Here is a 21292-nt window from a genome sequence, read left to right as displayed (position 1 = left end):
CTTTGTGCTGCCATATTTCTCCAGTATGTGCTTAAGAAGAGAAGTACCAAGAATTAGGCTAATCAAGATGATGAAATCATTTCAACTTAGTACTACAGCTAAAAGAGATATCTCCAATCTGGATCGTGAATATGGGCTTCATTTCATCTCATGCTAAAATAAAATCATTTTCATGAAGGTTAGATAATTATATAACTGATAGATAAATGATGTTTCTATGGCATCAAAGAAGATATAGCATTCTTTCCTAGATCAAGGGAAAGGGAAAGATCATACTCAATAAGACTAACCTAACCACCTTCAAAATATGCTACCCAAAATTCAAAAATGTTTTCCTCAAATACAAACAGAAATCATTTTTGTGAATGACCATGTCTTGATAGATAATTAGTGTTCTCAGGGAATCAAAAAAGATAAATACTTCTTTCTAGATCAAAGATTGTGAGCAGCTAACCTAAACTTACCACTTTCAAAATGCACCATTCAAAATTCAGAACTCGGGGCATCTAGGTGGCACAGTGGATAGAGCACCGGCCCTGCAGTCAGGAGTACCTGGGTTCAAATCTATCCTCAGACACTTAATAATAATTACCTAGCTGTGTGGCCTTGGGCAAGCCACTTAACACCATTGCCTTGCAAAAATAAAAATAAATTCAAAACTCATTCCCTCTCCATCCATCTATCCCAGTGACTTGTCATAAAGGAATGGAGATGAAGCAAAGTTGAGCCTCACCTCTGAATGGCATACACTGTGACAGGTATATTCACTTAACCCTTTGCAATCAGAGATGAGGCTCAGCTCTACCTCACCTCCTGCCCCCATCTTATTTCCCTGGCATACCCATGTGAAATAAATATTAGATCATAAAATTGGAAGAGAACTCTGAGATCATCTAGATATCATTTACAAATGAGGAATCTGAGTCCCAAGGTACTTAAAAGATGCTTACACTGGTAGTAAATGATAATCAGGCTTGGTTCCAGGTTTTTTTGACTTGACTTCTGATATGCTTTCCAATGGAACACAATTGTTATAATTTATTTTCAATTTTTTAACTGAATAATTTCTGTTACCATGAACTATGACTAAATTGCATATTGATATTGTAAATTAATTTGCAGTTCTAGCCCTTAGAACCAAGTGGCACACAAAAATGAATAGTACTGGGTAGGTTATGGTTAATAACCAAGAATTTACTCTTTGTCTTCTCTAGTAGAAAACAGTTTGTAAAGGGTGTCCCAAAAGTATTAGTGTGGTTTTAAGCTATTAAAATTATCTAGATATGTTTTTTTTGTTGAGAGATACATGTGCACCATAATTACTCTGACACCTGAAAGACTGGAAATCACTGGAAAGAATTAGTTTTATTATAAATCAAGGGGGAGAGAGAGAGGATAACTAATAAGAAAAAAGAAATAAGTAGATAAAGGGGGAAATATATATAGCATCCTACTCTGCAGAACAGGGTGCTACTCTTGGAAGATCAGACACTTGGGACAGACAAAATAAAATGACAAAGATTTATGGTCAGTTTAAATAAAAGGAACAGAACAGCCTGGATTATGCTAATTAGGGGATTATGTAATTAGGGGAAACTATAGAACTCCTTTCATGACTTCAAACTTCTCCCTAAAGTGAATAGGTGTGTGTGTGTGTGTGTGTGTGTGTGTGTGTGTGTGAGTCTGTGTATATATGTACAAACTAATGCACACACACAATATTCTACTGATGTCTACAGTACTTACAAATTAATATTCAACCAATAGTTCAAAGGAGAGGAAGATGATGTGTATGAAAAGGCTGCAATATATAACATATAAAGAACTATAAAGAAAGGATGTCTTCAAAGAAGAAATGCAGAATAGAAAAAAAAGAAAATGAACATGTCATGCAACACAGGCAAGGTTTAGTCACTGGATGGCCCTTGTCCACATCATTAAGTCAAATTAATACAAGGAATGTCCCCAGAATGCTGAATGAATCCTTATGGTGAACTGATAAAGGCCAGGGACAGGAGTTTCATGAAACAGACAGACATAAATAGATTATAATCTATATCTTGGTAGGGAACATCTTCATTAGTGATCTTAAAGTACTCGTTAACAGCAAGTATACATTTCTTCATAGATTATTTCAAGTGTGCTTGTTTTGAATCACAATAAGAATGGTAAATTCCTTCTGGATAGATATTATGTTTTATACTTTTAAAAATATCTCAATCATAGTTCAGTGCTAGGAACACAAATGTTCATTAAACACTTGCTGATCGAATCATTTTAAAATGAAAGCTATAGAAAGAGGACAGAAGTCAGGCTAGAAAAAGAAATCTAAGATAGGAAAAGGTTGAATATTTGGAATTTAAAAGTTAGACAAAATAAGCAATAATGCCGTAAAGATAATTATAAAAATGAGGAAGGGGTTTATAAATTATAGATAGATGATAGATAGATAGATAGATAGATAGATGATAGATAGATAGATAGATGATAGATAGATAGATAGATATATGATAGAAAGATATGCTACAGGAGAGATAGGCTCCATTGATCTTCACTACATGTATAACTTTTAAATTGAGATATTAAACAGATGTTAACCTTATGGCTGAAACATCATAGGACAAAAGGCTTGAGTAAACTTTATGGGACTCAAGGTGAAGGGAGTGATCATTTTTATTCATATAATTTATTTGTTCATTCAATAAGAGATAAGCAAAAGTACATGCCCTGTGAACAGCATTTTGCTAATCACTGGGGATTCTTTTGCTTTGAGCCCACAGATAAAAGCTGAGGAGATCCACTCTACTTAATAATCTTCTTCCCTACTTGCAAGCATTCTGGATACAAGATGATAATAAAAAAACCCCAAAATGTAATAATGACAATTAAGCAATGCTGAGCTCCTAACTGCCTCATTTCCTCAAGCTTCTCTGCTCCCCAAAACATACTCCACATACTTGCCAAAGTGTCATTCCTGAAGCCTGACCATGTCACTCCCCTGCTCAAAAAAAACTCCAATGGTTTTCTACATCTTTAGGATCAAATATAAGTTCTTAGGTTTAGTTTTTAAAAATCTTTTAAAACCTGGTTCCAACCTATCTTTTCATTGTTATTATACATGATTTCCCTTACTGTACCATATGACTCAGACAAACTGGCCTTCATGCTGTTTTTCATATATCCCCCTCTGTCTCCCATGTCTACTTCTGTGCACTGTTTCACTCCCCCCACCCCATTCCTGGAATGCACTCTGTCTCCTCATCGCCATCTCTCAAAATATCTTGTTTTCTTTGAAACTCTACTCAAGCAGCTTCTTCTGTATTAAACCTTTCCTGATTCCCCCAGTGTTAGAGTATTCCCTATTCCCTCAAGTTACCTTGAATTTACCTTACATATTTTATAAATAGAAATTCTTACTTCCATACATGTAAGCATGAAATTGAATGGAATAGAAACTCCTAGAGTAAAGAATGACTTGATTTGTGGGTTTGGCTTCCCAGTATCTAACACAGTAACTAGCACTTAGGAGGAATCTAGGAAATACTTGTTCTTGTTTTTTGGGGTTTTTGTTGTTGTTGTTGTTGTTGTTGCTGCTTTCTAGGCAATGGGGTTAAGTGGCTTGCCCAAGGCCACACAGCTAGGTAACTATTAAGTGTCTGAGGTCTGATTTGAACTCAGGTACTCCTGACTCAAGGGCCGGTGCTCTATCCACTGCGCCACCTAGCCGCCCCAGAAATAGTTGTTCTTAATAAGTTAATTAATTAATACTGGTAATAGTCCAGTGGTTTATTATTCAAAAAGATCTGTTGTTTATCTTCTGCTAATAAACAATATTCACACACATTCCACTCAATATTTGCATTAAATAATCAGTCAATATGCTTTATTAAGCATCCACTTTGTGCAAAGCAATGGGGGGTTACAAAGAAAGGCAAAAGGTAATCCCTTGTTTCAAGAAGCTCACAATCTAACTGGGGACACAACATACAAACAACTATGAAATACAAAAAAAAGATATTTATAGAGTAGACTGGAGATAACTCATAGAAGGAAGACACTAGTCTTGGGATAGAGAAAAGTGTCTTAAAAAAGATTGTATTTTAACTGAGACTTGATCAAAGCTAAGAACATCAAAATGCAGAGATGAGAAAGGAGAGAATTTGGCAATAAGGTACACCCAATGAAAATGAATAGTAGTGAGATGCAATGATCCTCAGCAAAGGAAGCCTGTGTCAATGAATCAAAATAGTAAGTGAAGAAGAGTCAAGTGTGTGAAGACTGGCAAGATATTAGTGGGCAAGGTTATAAAGGGATCTGAATGCCAAACAGAGCATTTGCTCCTAGCCACTGAGTTTATTGAATAGGAGGGTGACGAGGTTAGACTTTAGGAAGAACATTTAAATAGCAGAGAGGAGGATAGACTGGAGTGAGAAAGATATCCGAGGCAGGAAAAATCAATCAGATAGTACCACAAAAATCCTGTTGTAAGGTGATGAGAAATTTTAAGAGACTGGTGCCATTGTCAAAGGGGAGAAGAAGATAAATTCAAGAGCTGTTATCAACAGGATTTGGCAAAGATTAAATATCACTAATTCAAGCCTGAACTTCAAAATATACAAGAAATTGATACAAATATATACATTTACATATATATATATATAAATAATACTATGAGCCATTCTAAATAGATAAGCAGTCAAAGGACATAAACAAAGAGCTTTCAAAAGAACAATTATAACCCTAAATAACATGAAAATATGATCCAATTGCTAAGCTTAGGAGAAATGTAAATAAAAACAACTCTTCAGTTTTGCATAAGCAAGCTAAAAAGGATGACCAAAGCCTGGAGCTATATTGATAATATTGAGAGTGTTGTAAAAAGATAGTCATACTAATGAATCCTTGATGGAATTACAAATGGGTTGATTCACTCTGGAATTCAATAGAAAAAGTGATCAAATTATCCTTATCATTTCACCCAGAGAGACCTCATTTCTGGGCCTATATCACAAAGAAGTTAAAGTCAGAGATAATGGTATAATAATATAACCAAAAGATTCACAGTAACACTCTGAAGTAGCAAGGAGATTGAAACAAAGTGGGTACCTATTAATTGGGGATTTACTGAAAAACTACTATAAGACACACACACACACACACACACACACACACACACACACAACTATGCACCAAGCAATAACAAATATGAGGAGCAATTGTATGAACTGAAATAGAGTAAACCAAGAACGTATGCAATGTTATTGTTTGTCCTTCATTCTCACAGATGACCATGACATCAGTAAGTTAATGCCATGACTTGCAAGTGAATTGGATTTAACTAAGGGATGGTTATGCAAGGTCACCAGCCTCACTTTCTCCTCCCCAGCCAACTGAGTCTGATGGCAAGATGCTATTTGAAAAGGATGCTAAAAGGAAGTTAACTCTAAAGACTTTAAAAAAAACCAGTGAAGGTCCCAGAGAAAAAATAATGAGTATTCTTCCATAGTTGCAGAGAGATAGACAAATATTAGCACAAAAAGCCATCTACAGTGTTAAAGTAAGTCAATGTTTCAGATATTTTTGGTTAACTTTTTCTTTGGATAAGGATGAGAAACAAACTCATATAACAGACAAAAGGCATGAATAAGATGTTCAGGAAACAAAAAACTACAGAAAAAAATTATTCTAAGAAAGCCTCCAATGGGAAAAAAAATGGCTTGTCCTCTGCTCTCTGCTGATGAGGCCACATATGTCTTGATTACTGTGTTTAATCATCACTTCTTCCCCAACCCATTAGGGATTTACAGATAAAAAAAATAGTGGGAACATCCTTTTTAAGATTGTATACCTTTTTTCAGTATAACATGTTTCTCTAATTTCTGAATCTCAGAGTCATCTCCCTGAGATGATTTTCAATTTATTCTGTGTATATACTTATTTGTACACAATTATTTTCATGCTGTCCCCCCCCCCCATCACACTTTGAGGGTAGGTACTGGATTATGCCATTTATTTTCCCTTTCTTTATATTCCCATCCCACTGTCTGGCACCTATTAGGTTCTTAATAAATACTAGTTGACATGTCTTGATTTGCTATAAAAGAACTAGATTAGAAGCTTTCTCCTTCAGTGACTATCTCACTAGTTACAGTTTCAAGAGCTAGGAAAACTATCCCTAGGATTCTCATACATGCACACACACGTGCATACTTCTTAGCTCTGACACTTGTGTGACTATAGACATCATAAATCTCCCTTCACATCTCTAAGCCTTAACATTCTCATCTGCATAACTGGGAATAATATTGCTTGCATTGTCTGTCTCACTGGGTTATTGTGAAAGAAGCACTATGTAAAGTTTTTAAGTATTACATCAATATGAGCTATTATTATTCTTCACATCTTAGCTCTCTCAGCATTGCCACACCAGTTATCATTTGTCTTCAATTCACTCCTATGAAATACTGACCCATAATATTCAAATTAAGCACAGAGACACACACACACACACACACACACACACACACACACACACACACACACACACACACACACTGAAAACCCCCAAATTGCAAAGGAATAACAAGGCAATGATTAAAACTGAATCTACAGACAACAAAGCACAACAGCTATATAGACAAAATTCCCACTTCTTTCTCTTGACTGTGATGGCAATCTGTCTAAAGAGAACAAATAAAGAATATTTTCTAGCTTCACTGAACAAGTCAGACAATCTTTTGAATATTTCAGACTTATTATGTGATCAAAATACCATTTATAGGCAAAGGATATGTTTTGTCTAATTCATAGTACCTAATGATAATTATATCATTATCCTTAAGCCCTGTCAAAATTCTATATTACATTTTTAAAAATATCCTCCATGGACACTAACCTGTCAGCTCTCTCTTATATCTCCTAAAATTAGAGAGGGTAGTTTCTGACTTCAACATTTTACTTACATGATAACGGTTAACCCTTCCGAGTACTTTAAAAATAATTGTAAATAATAGATTAGTCATTAGAATATATAACAGCAGGGGCAGCTAGGTGGCATAGTAGATAAAGCACCGGCCCTGGCATCAGGAGTACCTGGGTTCAAATCCAGTCTCAGACACTTAATAATTCCCTAGCTGTGTGGCCTTGGGCAAGCCACTTAACCCCGTTTGCCTTGCAAAAAAAAAAATAATAGATTATATCATACCAGACCTAGAGGTCTCTTTAGAGATTAGTTTATCTCACCCTCCTCCTCATTTTATAAATGAAGAAACTGAATCACAAAATTGTTCACAGTCACAGAATGGTTCTTGTCTAGGGTCAATATAGGTCTGTAAATGGAATTAGGATATGAATTCTCATTATTTGACCCCAAGTGAAGTTCTCTTTCCACTAAAACACACTACCATTATGACAAAGATTTAGAAAGTCTTTTTTCTAATTGTCCTAGGGAAGAGAATTCATGGATAAGTATCCTAAGAGATTAAAGGCAGAGAAAAAGTACATAGAGTGAGAAAGTTCAAATTTACTGCTAAGGTTACTCAGTAAATTTTAACAAATTCAGCCTTATCCCCTACCTTTTCACTACTCCCACCAATTTCCAATTCTCAATGGAAGAGAAAGAGAAGAAAGTAAAATAACCTTAATTCAAATCAAGAATATCTTAACAGTTCTGTGTTTGCTGGAAAGTAGGGGGCATGAAAAGAAGGCAAGATAGAAAGCATGGAAAGGGAGGACATCCTTGGGAAAGAACTTTCTTCCATATAGACTGGTAAAGGCATTTTATATACATACATATATACATACATACATACATACATACATACATACATACATATGTAAATATGAGTTTATAGGGTAATGGATTAAAAACATGTTTCTCACCCATTACCAAAGAGAATAAAGATCTAGCTCTACCCATCCTTCCCCCCCTATTAATTTCTTCTGTATCAGGTTTTCATTTTATGCTTCATTTGCATGAGATAATTACTCATTTTGATCTCTCCCTACATAGTTTTGTTTTTTAGAACCACTCCACCATACTCAGGTCAGCAAAAGTCTCTAAGGAATGGATATTTTGCATTCACAGCTGTATTGTTATCTTAAGGACCAGGACTATGCATTCTAGTATCCTACTTATTTTACCTATTATAATGCTCTGACAATAGTAAGCACTTGAAAAAAGTTATCAGCTATTTAGTAATGCATCAGATTGAAAAAAGTTATAAACTGAGGAACAGGAGATTAAAAGCTAGACCAGAGTCTGTATAATACACAAAGATAATCTCCTAAATAATTATAAAACTATAAAAATCACTGTTCCCTACCCAGAAAGGTATCTAATGTCTTTCAAAGTCTTCTTTACATATCAAAACCGTTACAGTTTTTTACCACAAAGGAAGTGAGCATTATGCAAGGAGATAGCATACTTATCAGTCTACTAATACTCTGTTTCTCAGGGAAGTTGAGTTTTGGCATATGTCAGTAGTGTCAATTTCTGTCAGTTACTTAGAACAATTAAAGAATGCTTCTGAATCCAGAGTTATTATTAAACAGTAATAGGGATAATATATTTAAACCCTTCCTAGCAAGTGCATTTGAAAAATAAAGTCAGAAAGATATAATGTACATTGTGTTTATATATATATATGTACATATATATATATATATAGTGCAAATACATGTGTTTATAATATACATTGAGTTATATATATATATATACATCATGTAATTAGACTTGTAAAGTCTCTAATGATTATAATACAGTATATGACAAAAATACTTTTTAATTCTTAAACCACCAATTTGTTGGTAGTTATTTTTGAAACAATTTACCTATATCTGCATATATATAGTTATATGTGGGTGAACTGTATGAAAAATGCATTAAGAAATATAATTTAAAAGCATGTTTATATAACAGGTATATACACACAGAGTATGTGTATATCAATGTAGGGATAAAATGAGAAGAGGGAATTCTTACAAAAACAAGAACTTTGTATCATCTGTGAATTCCTCATAATACATTTGAGTGACAGAAGTAAAATGCAAGGGTAACAGTAAAATGAACAGGAAAGGAAAAACATAGGAATTTCTTGTATTCCAGATGAGTCCCTGGGACTTCCTTTTACACATTAGCTTTATCTAAGTTCAGTTGTTCTGCCTAATTAGAAACAAAGACATCACTTTTAAATTTTTAAAAAGGTCTAAAATTCAGAGATTATGAGTGTTTGTTTTGTAATGCTGTCCCTGGAGTTACCAGGAACATTCAAGTCATCAACTTCCCAAGTTCCTATTGAAAGAGACTAAAACTAGACCATGCATAATGCCTATAGTTGCTGGGATTAATTTAAAAAGAGTTCATTGCAGCCGTGTTCTCTGTTTGGATTGCTCTATTATGAAAGTTCATTCTTAAATTCTCCCAAGTTTGTTTATGTTGCATGTTTTCCCCTTAAGATCATAAGGTCTTCCAGAAAAAGCCCCAGAAGTTTTGTTTTGTTTTGCTTTTTGTATATTTCTCCTTACTGAGAACAGAATCATATTTGTATATGACTATGTATATTACATATTATGCATATATATTATATATTATGTATATATCCTCTGACTTAGAGGATTAAATATTTAGAATTGGAAAGAATCTGATAGGTCATCCTGTCTAAGCCTCTCATTTTACAGATGAGGAAAGGAAAGTGATGGAGATTAAATAATTTCCCAAGATCCCACAGGCAGCAAAAAAAGTTAACATAATTTGAACTCAAAATTCTTTTACACTGAATCCAATATTCTTCGAGTGGCATTCCATTAACTTTTTAGGTGCTTATTGACTAGCGCTGAAATAACTTTGTTGTTTTGCAGACATTTTTCAGATTCTAGGTATTCTTTAGCTTTTGGATGATTTAGCAAGGTCTTAATTTGGCCTATAATCAAACTTAGTGGTGTCAAATTATGCTGAACCATTCTCACAGTATCTTTTTGAACTTTCTTTTTCAAGTCATTAATTCATTCAATGCTTAATCCACAATTTTATAAATATGTATTGTTATTCTTGATAGAATATAAGATCAGAGCCTATTTCTCTTTTCTCTGAATCCCTCCTGTAGCTAGACAAATGATTGGCAAATGCATAATAACTACTTAGTAAATAATTATTTATTGATTACAAATGCCTATAAACACAGATTGATTAATAGTGTTAGAAATAGGAAAATTACTCAAAATTACTCTCATATTCTTAGATCTCATAAGCCCCCATGGTCTAATAACAATATATTCATTTTACATAAATGAACTCATCTTTAAATGCACCCAACATATCATATCATCATTATTAGTTATCATTTTTCTTCAACTTTAAGCACTGCGGTTTAATTGATAGGTATATTAGATATGAACTTTCCAAAGAAAGACAAAAGATAACTCAGATGCCATCATCTATGTCTTTAAAAGGAAAGCAAAATGACTATGACATACATACTCTGAAGATAGTGAATCAGAGGTCAATGAGCAGTCATCTCATAGGTGCAGCAGAAAAGAGGCAACTGGTTTTCATCAATCCTATCCAACACACTCAAATATATGCATAATAACACCATTAGCAATGCCCTTTCTAATGCAAATATCAAAAAAACCACACAGATGTTCAAAACACATTCTTGACTATAATTCTACTGAAATGAGACAATTTCCTTTATTTCAAAAGACATAGAAAAATGAAATTTTATGCCATAGAGTGGTGTTGCTCTACATTCAATAATCCCAGTATGGTAAAAGTTATTGTCTGGGAAAAATAATAACTGAATTTGACATCTCCATTAATGATAAAGCCCTCACATAGGTGTTTTTTTTTTTTTAGTTCTTTGAACCAGTGGTGTCAAACTCAAACAGAATCCTTGGGTCATATACTGACATAGAAAATGACAAAGTAATATTACCTATGTTGTGACATGTTTTTATTTATTTTATTAAGCAGTTTTCTATTATATTTTAACCTGGTTTGGAATACTACTATTTGAGTTGCAAAGCAAAAAGCAAAGGAAAAAAATTTAGGTAACCTTGCTCAATTTTTCTGATTCCCTAATAATTGTGAAGAACCCAGGGAAGAAAAGTCCTCTGAAACCAAGACCTCTGATACAGAGTTCTAGAGCCCCCAAATAGGGGTTGACTGGGAAAATGAACGCATTTTCTCTAAAGTTTAATAACTTCTTAGAGTCCCACTTCACTCAGTCCAGCTCTGGGATTTCATGTGAGGCATGAAGAAGGAAGATGGTCCTGAGTCTGAGTGATTACAAAACCTTGGAGAAGCTCCCTGACCATTCCTAAATGAGGTAACCAGTAATAAAAATGCCACATTAGCAAACTGAGAAAAATTAAAATGTTATTATCGAGCTCTATGACTAACCTTAAGGAAAAAGAAAGTTAGGCCACAGGGAGAGAGGGAAGATGTTGGAAATAAACATTATAATGGTAGCAATTAAGCATTGCTTTCTGCCACCTGTTCATTAGGAAAGGAAAATCTACAACAGTACATTGCTCTCTTTCACTCATTTTCCATCATCTATACTCTAGGCACTAATAGTTGAAACAAGCCTACTGGGGGCAGCTAGGTTGTGGACTGGTTAGAGCACCAGCCCTAGAATCAGGAGTGCCTGAGTTCAAATCCAACCTCAGACACTTAATAATTATTTAACTGTGTGACCATAGGCAAGTCACTTAACCCCATTGCGTTGTAAAAAAAAAAGAAAAAAGAAATAAACTTATCCAGGGTATTTGAAATGGAACTTAAAATTTTAGTCACATAGCTGAAGTTGGACAGAACTTCAGATATCATATAAGTCAACACCCTCATTTTTCATTTGAAGAAACTGGGTCCACAAAAGGTAAAATTCAATTTCAAAGGGAATTTGAAACCAGTTTCCAAGACCAGAACTAACTCCAAAGCTAGATGTTCTTTCCATTGTAGCATGTTACCTTTAGGTCTTCATTTTTCCCCTTAAAAGCAAGAGATAACACTCTTTTTCTGTTTTATTTTGGTAGTCTTCAAGCAGATAAAACTAGTGAAAAAACAGCAACAGAGAAGATGAGGATAACCAGTGTGTAAGAAATGAGAGTCAAAGGTAAAAAAGATTTGCATCTTGTTATGGATTTGGGGGAAAGTAGTGCTAAATGCCTGAAGAACAGAAGCAATATTGATCAGATGGCAAATACTACTCCACATTGGAGAGAGAATGGAATGAATAAATTCATATCAAGATAAAAGTTCACAGACTAGGAGGTTAGGTGGTACAATGGATAGAGTGCTGAACCTGAAATCAGTCTGATCTTAGCCTGAATGTGACCTCAGAAACTTACTAGATATATGATACTGAACAAATCACTTTATCCCAATTTCCTCATGTGTCAAATAGAGATAATAAGCACCATCACTAAATGTTTAGATAATTTTTATTTTGTCCTAAAAGATTACATAGTTCTTCTAAAATATACAAAAGCAAGTCAAAATGAAAACCTTTGAATTCTAATCATTTAATTAAATTATCAATAATCTGTTGTTCAAAGTTCTTGAATCACAAAAGAAGAAAATTGGGTGGACTTGAAGTTAAGGTAACCCATACTTTCTACCCCTGAGAACAGTATTTAAGTATTTTATGTGATATAACAAGATAGCCTATTTTTAAAGACCTGAAGAAAGGTAGATTTCCCAAACTATCTATGCATTAATCCTGGCACTTTTAATAAAGTTTTCTATGAGTTCTATCCTAAGTTCAGCTTGAAACTAACTGAAATATTTTATGCTCAAGTTTTGGCCCCCAATTTCTTGTTATTTTTTCAGTGAATATTGAAGCCTACATATGTCATTATTCTTTTGATGGGAAATTCTATTTACTATACTTTCTTAAAATCTGACATTTATTAGATTTAGTGACCACTTTTGGTTTTTTCTTCAATTTCCTCTAAACTCTTTGACCCTATTGAGAAGTAAAGCTCAAAATGAAAACAATATTCCAACAAAGATTTAATTAATATTCATATGGTAGCAATGATAATAATAATGATGATGATAATAACATAGCATTTACACAGTGTATCAAGGTTTGCAAAGGGCTTAACATGCTTATTTTAAAAGAGTAGTAGCTTCCTCTTTAGCATCGTAATGTCATCTTACTTTTGAAAATTGACTGCATATTCATCCTTATGAAAGCTACATAAATAATAAGACAGGAGGAAGGGAGAGAGACAGGCTGAGATAGACAGAGAAAGGGAGGGAAAAAGGACAAGAGAAGGAGGAAGAAAGAGTCACTGATAGGCAGATAACTAAGATTGATTTACTAATGGATTCAGTTGGTGGATGGCATTCCTATATACTATAAAAAAATACCTGATATATTGACATATTATATTTCACTTTTTCTGGAAAGGAACCAAGGATTAAGTCCTTGTCATTACTCCTAAAGCAAATCTAGGATTCAGTTTGAAAAAAAAGATATGTGCAACTACTTTAAAAAAACAAACTACCAAACTACCCCAAGACCTTACCATCAATAAGAATATTAAACTCAATCAAAAAGTATTTATTGAGCTTGCTTAGTAGAGTTGCTTTCATCATATCTATTATGGAGGATAGATGTATAAAAAATGAAGTAAGCCTTTTAGTAATTCTTTAAAATGAGAAAATGTACTGATTGATGTAACATTATTATGGTAATTTCTTCTACAGAGTTCAAAAGCATGATGAATTAATAGCTGAGTTCTCTGAAATGTACTAGGGGACAGTTCTGTTTAATTTTTTTCTTGTGCATAAAATAACAGTTTCAGGAACCCCCTAGTTTGTCAGAAATAATAGAAGCTTGCATACTTGTTTCTATATCATCCTCTTTTACCACAAAGCACCTAGATAAGGCAAGAAAATTGAGAAGTGTTGGCTGATATCTCTTCCAAAAGTGACTATTAAAAGCTTCAAGGTGCTTCAAGGGGAAACTAGTATTAGACATAAGTTTTTCTTTTCTAGGATGAACTGCTTCAAATCTCATTCTTGGTGCTTAATAAGTTGGGTTTTGTAAGGCCTTTGGTGACTAAGTGTAAAAACTAGTACATTATAAAAGAAAGGCCTAGCTTTAGAAAATGAAGTTGACATACAAGAGATTTTTGGGATATCTGTGGATTGAGTTCCCTGAAGAAGAAGCCATCAACATTATTATTTTAAAAAAAATAATATTATTATATTTTCTCTTTCCTGGACTGACAAAGAGGACCAAGACTTTTTAATGCCTGGCATTGAATCTATGTGCTGTACAGGATACAAAGGATTTTATGATATGGTTTCTGTCCTTAAGGATTGTTCAGGGGAAAAATTCTGGTAACAGTAAAAGATTGGGCCATATGAATGATTCCAAAAAACATTCTAGAAATGCTGAAAGGTTCAAATCCATGATATCATCTTTCCAAAGTTATTGCTATAAATGATGAAGTTACAGTCAGTGTTGATAGCTTCCAGGTATTTTATATCTCTCTTTTTATAATAGCTGTTCCAAAGGCAAAGTCAGTAAGGCAAGAATAAGTCAGAAGAATTTATGAGAACAGGACAGGCTAACATAAAATGTCATAACTATGGATGGTTCTTTTTGAAAAAAAAATAACCTGAATCAAACAAAGCCTAGTGTCATGTACATATGGGAGGGATAAGCATTTATTAAGTGGCTACTAAATACCAGTCACTGGGGTAGTGCTTTATAAATGTACTACTTGTTGCTCAAAATACCATGGGGGGGGTGGCTAGGTGGCATAGTGGATAGAGGACTGGCCCTAGAGTCAGGAGGACCTGAGTTCACATTTGACCTCAGACACTTAATAATTATCTAGTTGTGTGGCTTGGTTAAGTCACTTAACCCCACTGCCTTGCAAAAATGGGGAGGTTTATTTTCATTTTATTTTATCTCCATAAATGAGATGTCCTCATTTTTAAGCTGGGCAAATTGAGTCAGATAGAAATTACGTGATTTGCCCAGGTCACACAATTAGTGAGTATAGGAGTCAATAAAATATTTGAACTCAGGTCTTCCTGACTCCAGACCTAGCTCTCTATCCACTATATCCAATACAGCACCTAGTTGATTTAAAGGCACTTAATCAATGTCTGTTAATTGCATTTGGCTAACTGCATAATACTTTAATAGACAGTACTTGATCCTGTGATTAGTAAGGGAAAATGTGAAATAAGAATTAGAAATAAGGTCCAGGGCAGCTAGGCAGCACAGTGGACAGAGCACTGGTCCTGATGTCAGGAGTACCTGAGTTCAAATCCGGCCTCAGACACTTAATAACTGCTTAGCTGTGTGGCCTTGGCCAGGCAAGCCAATTTACCCCATTGCCTTGCAAAAAAAAAAAAAAAAGAAATAAGGTCCAAATTCAAGACAAATAAAGCAACAAAGTTCTAAGGAAGTAGAGGAGAGGGGGCATGGATTTGTTCCATTCCTTCTGAAAGTTTATGTTCTTTAGATTTCACATATTCCATATAAACATAATTTTGTATGGTTACAGGTAATATTGGATGCAAAAGCTGATATAAAACTGGGAAAGAACAGGTCTTTACTTTTGACAATATTTGAAATTAATTAATCAGTCCAGGAATTAACAATTACCAGAATGTAGCATAGTGCATAAAGAAAGAAACTACATTACATTCTATGACTACCATTAACTTTTGTTTCCTCTGGCTCCCTGTGGCCAATTTTATACTCAAAAAGAAACAAAAACAATGCCAATATTTTGGGGCAACGCATTCACAAGTCAAAACTACTTTGTAACAAACATAAATGCAGATGCCTTGATGTCTTTTTAAAAGGCTATTTCAATATACAAGTTATGACATTTTTTTTATAAAAAGTCATTTGCCTTTGACTCAGAGTGTGTACAGTGGTGGTAATAGCAATAAAAAATTGAATTCAATAAGTTAAAAAGTAAAATTTATTAAGTATATACTATGTGCAAGACAAAGCTAAAAAGCTTAACTAGCACTGAGTTGTTTTTCTTAAAGTTGTAAAATTGGTCAGTACTCCAACTCAAATGTAGTTGTCAATGTAATTAAATAAAAAGATGTACAAAACTATCAAAACATTAAGAAGTAATTGTATTATACCTATGCAGTTAATATATAGATACATATATGTATTTGTGGGTATATACAAGCATACAAACATGTATAAATACATATGTATGTGTGTATATAAACACATACACATATAGATATCTAGATATCTTTAATTTCTCTCCTGGATAATCTACCTCTTAGACACATATCCTTGGATGTCCCAAAGTCTTTTCAAATTCAACATGTCTAAAGATGGGCTCATTATCTTTTCCATCAAAATCAATCTCTTCTTCAAACTTCCCTTTTGGATTAGAATATTATCATTCCCCAGTCTCATAATCCTTTCCCCCTTTCCCTCATCCCTATATCCAAGCATTTGCCAAGACTTGTGGATTTCTTATCCAAACCATCTCCAGGATCTGCTTCTGTTTTTTAATTCATATAAATTCAATCCTATTCCAGATTGTCATTGCTTTAGAGTCATTTAGACTACTCTAAGGGGATTTTAATTGGTCTCTTCTTCCTCAAATTTCTCCATTTTCCAGTCCTTCTTCCACTAACCTAAGACTTAGATTTTACCTTGTCACTCTCCAAGAGCAAAAATCTCCAGCATATGTCCATTGCCTTTAGGATGAGACATATATTCCTCATTCATTCAGGATAGGCAGTCTGCCATCTAGCTGCCACTAACCTTTTCAAATTTATTTCAAACTCTATTTTCCAGTCAAAGTATAACATTAATTTTTCTTTAAACTTGATTGTCCAACTCCCTGAATTTGCACAATCTGTCCACTGTGTCTGCAATACAATGACTTCCCTTCCCCATCCCATTCTCTCAGAATCTTACTTTCCCCTCAAAGCTCACTTTGGGTGGTCCCTTCTTTATGAAGCCTTCTCCAATTTCTCCACAATTTTCTCTCCCTTCTCAATTTTCCTAGCATCATACTTACCAGAATATAGGTTTCATTTTTTCCTATGTCCTCAGCTCCTTTAATAATGTATTGGACATAGCCTGGTGTTTAAGTAAAAGTTTGTTAATTGAATTTTTATTCAGGTCAGATAGTATTAATTTTTTGGTATGTATATATAGATAGTTTCTCAAGCTAGATTTCAAACTACTTAAAGTTATGCCAAACTTCTTCATATTTCCCAAAGTGACTAGCACAGAGACACAGTAAACTCAATAAAAATTTCCTAAATTAACAAAATTTGTTGAGAAAAATAAAAAAAATGAGACCTCTGGACATAGAATTCAACTATTTTGCAAACTTCATCAAGATTTTATTACTCTTAGTCTCAGTTTTGAAAAACCAAGTCTTTTACTGAGTTACCACTCTGCAAAGTTCCCTCATCATGGCATGAAGATTTACCTGGGTTCCTTGAGTTTATGCTCCCAAAAGTCATGCACTGGTAGGACTATCAAGATAGAAAGATTTCAGTTGAATATGAGCCTAAGAATAAATGAATCACAGGTTGTCATTCAAGGAACTTCAGCTAAACTTAATAACTTTACTAAATTCAGGTAGGTTCATTACCAGAAGCTTGGCCACCAAATAGCTAATTTTCTGGCAATAACCATCTATTAAGGCAGTGGGAGACTGTAATATGCAGAGTATATGTAGATTACATAAGAAAACAAAATATATATGAATATTGTAGAGTATAATGGAACAGTCACTCATAACCTGAGTGACTGGGGTATTTCCACAAGCAGGACTTAACTTAAGGAATGAAGGATCCTTATGGACTTGGTCAAGTCACAAAATAGTTTGGAACATGGTCCACCATCTAGATGTTTAAAAATTTTAACAATAGAGGATTATGTCTTTCTTGGCAAATGCTACAGCCAGATGAATTTTTATATAACAATCAGGTAATAGAAACCTCTCAGGGCCCCAGGAAACTCTCCAAGATGCAAAACAGTTGCCTTTCTGAATTAGCCAGAGATTTCCCCACATCAGTGAAATTACAGGTCCATACCAATAAATATGACAAATAGCCCTGATCCTTATCTCTGAAATCAAATGTCTTGAATCCCTAGAATTTTCTGTAATGCATTCTAGGTTGATGAAAACAAGACAAATGATAGGTAAAGTAGTTGACATCAAGGATTCATACCTTCCTAACAACTCTCTTTATTTATAAAAGTTCACCTGAATCACCTCTCAATTAGTCAGAATGTAACTTAATCACAGCAACTGTTTTCTGATCATTCTGAATAAATGAGATTTCTTATTAATAATCAAAGAAGAAACCTTTCAGGATTGTCTTAACTGTTCCTGAACCCAAAAAACCCATCTATCATGGCAGTATATGACTAGGCATAAACTACATGGAGAATCTAGATATGACAACTAGAAAAATCCATTCTTAAGTTTTAAATGTATAGTTCCCAGGCAATGTGCTAGCCCACTCTAGTCAGCTATAATGGCCCAAATACTCAGCATCCTAGACAAAACTCTTTGGCATTCCCAGTCAAAAAATAAATGATGATTAAGCTTCACAAAATATGACTTTTAAAATAATGGAGAAATCTTGAGCTTTTACTTTCTTCACCAAGAGTTTGTTTTTTTTTAAATCAGCAAGGCTATTTTGGGATGAGCTATAAGTTACACTGCATTAAGCTTACATGGACAGTATATGAGAAAATAATTAGTTAATAGAACTAGAAATGGGATAAAATTCTGTTTTATGTTGTTCAAAATGCCTTAATAATTTAGGTTTAAGGTAGATTGAATTGCATTATTTTGCCTTTAATTCTACTTTCAGGATTGAATCAGAAATCCTACAAGATACTAGGGGACTACACCTTCACATATGTTTCATTTTCCCTAACTGAATAGAGTTCATGGAATCAGAGAACCACAGAGGTCATCAAACTGAATAGAAGTTTAATCATAAATAAGTTTACTCCTTAACTTTAAACTACATGCATTTCTTAGTTCTTTTAAGAATTTAAAGCTTTGATCAATGATGTTTAAACACCTCTCAAGTAATAGAAAATACCCTATTAGTCAGAAGTGATTCATTCTCTGTGGCTTGTTGTCCATGGACAGTTCACACTAAGCATAAAACTATCAAGTAATCAATTCCACGATGGTCTCTGAAGTCACTTTAGGATTACTCTATACTTATAGTATGTGAACTTTCACGAAGGAGCCATCCTATTTTCTTTTTTTTAGAGAAAAGATATATACCTCAAAAGTAAGCCTCTAACATCTCCACCTTCTGGGCTGATGTTATCTATTTTGCTCATCTAGGTAAAGACACTGCTTTGATTTCATTTTCAAATCTAGACACATGTACACACAAACTATTCACCTTTTCCCAAACCTTAAATGAGGAGGATCAAGACAAGAATTGCAATGGCAACAAACTTCAAAGTTAAATTCAAAAGTATGAGCTTGTATTGAGCATCTACATATTGTTCAAGGCACTTTCCTAGGTGTTTGTTGTTGTTGAGTAGTTTCAGTCATGCCTGACAATCAGTACATCCAGGGCCATCTCCAGTTGTCCTGATTCATATTTGGTCATTAGACCCAGATGACTCTGGAGGAGAAATTAAGGCTGGTGCTTGTCATGACATCATCCCTCTGATGTTGTGGTCTTCTTTAAAAGTGAAAATCAGTATCACAATTTGGAATTTTCTTGTCAAAAATACTAGAGTGATTTGCTTTTATCTTCTCTAGTTCATTTTATAGATGAGGAACTGAGCCAAAAAGGGGTTAAAGCTCAAAAAAATGTGTATTTCTTGTCTAACCATTACTCCAGTTAATTTAGAAGGTGTCAAGTTTATGTAGCAGGGGTTGCTTCAATTGAAGTATGACACGTTTATCTGGATAGAAACAGAAGTGAGAGTGGACTATTTTGAAAGAAATTTATCCAGAGTCATTAAGTATCTGGGGCCATATTTGAACTTAGCTCCTCCTTACTCTAGGACAGGAGCTCTGTCTACTGTGCCATCTAGATTTCAGGTGCTAAAGATATTTTGGGGATGTCTGAATTTTTGGTATCTTTGATGTAGAGAATATTCAGTGAGGAAAATTCCAGCCAAGAAATTAGTTCATCTGTGGTATATGTATGTCATGGAAAACTATTGTTCTATTAGAAACCAGGAGGGATGGGAATTCAGGGAAGACTAGAGGGATTTGCATGAACTAATGCTGAGTGAGATGAGCAGAACCAAAAAAAACACTGTACACCCTAACAGCAACATGGGGGCGATCACCAACCTTGATGGACTTGCTCATTCCATCAGTGCAACAATCAGGGACAATTTGGGGCTCTCTGCAATGGAGAATACCATCTGTATCCAGAGAAAGAACTGTGGAGTTGGAACAAAGACCAAGGACTATTACCTTTAATTTAGAAAAAAACTGATATCTTGTTGTCCGATCTTGCTATCTTCTTGTACTTTGTGTTTCTTTCTTGGGGATATGATTTCTCTCTCATCACATTCAATTTGGATAAATGTATACCATGAAAACAATGTAAAGACTGACAAATTGCCTTCTGTGGGGGGTGGGGGGAGGGAAGTAGCATTAGAGGAAAAATTGTAAAACTCAAAATAGATAAAATCTTAAAAAAAGAAATTAGTTCATCAAATTGTTATTGAAGTTACAGTCTTAGAGAGTTTCCTAGAATTCTTAACTCTATTGGTTAAGTACTTTTCCCAGGATCATCTAGCCAGTACATTTAAAAGCAAGAATTTGAACCTAGAATTTCCTGTTTTATATTGCCTCTAGGAAGTAGAAATAAGAAGATTCCCTCTCCCCAAGAAAAGAAATAAAAAGAAAAGAAACGAAAAGAAAAGAAATTCTCGATGTCAAGGAGTTTACTTTCTCCTGGAAGTATGATAAGACAAGTAAATAGATAAGTATAATACAAAGTAGGGAGTAAAGTGGCAAGAAAGAAGGCAAAGTATCTTAGGAAAATCTGATTATGATACCTTTTATGTCTTCTGTGACTATCATTTTATATGGATTCACATGTATCATCCTCCAATAAACTAACCTATTATCCCATCTTTAAGTTTGTGTCCTAAAATTGCTATCAGTGATTTAATCATAGTGCCTTCCCCACTTCCTTCTAAACAAAATATTCTGTTCCTTAATAGATATGTTACTAGATACTTGCAATGCTTATTTGTTATTATTTAAAAATTAAAACCCTCAGAAAATGTGTATTTCTTGTCAAACCATTCCT

The 21292-nt window shown here is 34.1% G+C and overlaps 1 protein-coding gene and 1 long non-coding RNA gene across 6 annotated transcripts in view; one reads left to right on the top strand and one right to left on the bottom strand.

The window, feature by feature from the left end:
- LOC141495408 (uncharacterized) overlaps window positions 1–21180 on the top strand; it is a 156255-nt gene extending 135075 nt beyond the window's left edge. For all 5 annotated transcript variants that reach the window (XR_012470767.1, XR_012470764.1, XR_012470765.1 and 2 more), the window contains 2 exons: window positions 12037–12116; window positions 20833–21180. This is a non-coding gene — a long non-coding RNA (uncharacterized LOC141495408). The remainder of the gene's footprint in view (window positions 1–12036; window positions 12117–20832) is intronic.
- The window catches only part of LOC141495407 (guanine nucleotide-binding protein G(q) subunit alpha), a 302819-nt gene that overhangs the window by 142216 nt on the left and 139311 nt on the right, over window positions 1–21292 (bottom strand). The gene's annotated exons all lie outside the window — the stretch shown is intronic.

This window comes from Macrotis lagotis, chromosome 8 (assembly GCF_037893015.1).
Source record: "Macrotis lagotis isolate mMagLag1 chromosome 8, bilby.v1.9.chrom.fasta, whole genome shotgun sequence".
Taxonomy (NCBI): Eukaryota; Metazoa; Chordata; class Mammalia; order Peramelemorphia; family Peramelidae; genus Macrotis; species Macrotis lagotis.
Note: the sequence above shows the minus strand (reverse complement) of the source record. Positions and strands in the feature narration are given on the sequence as shown.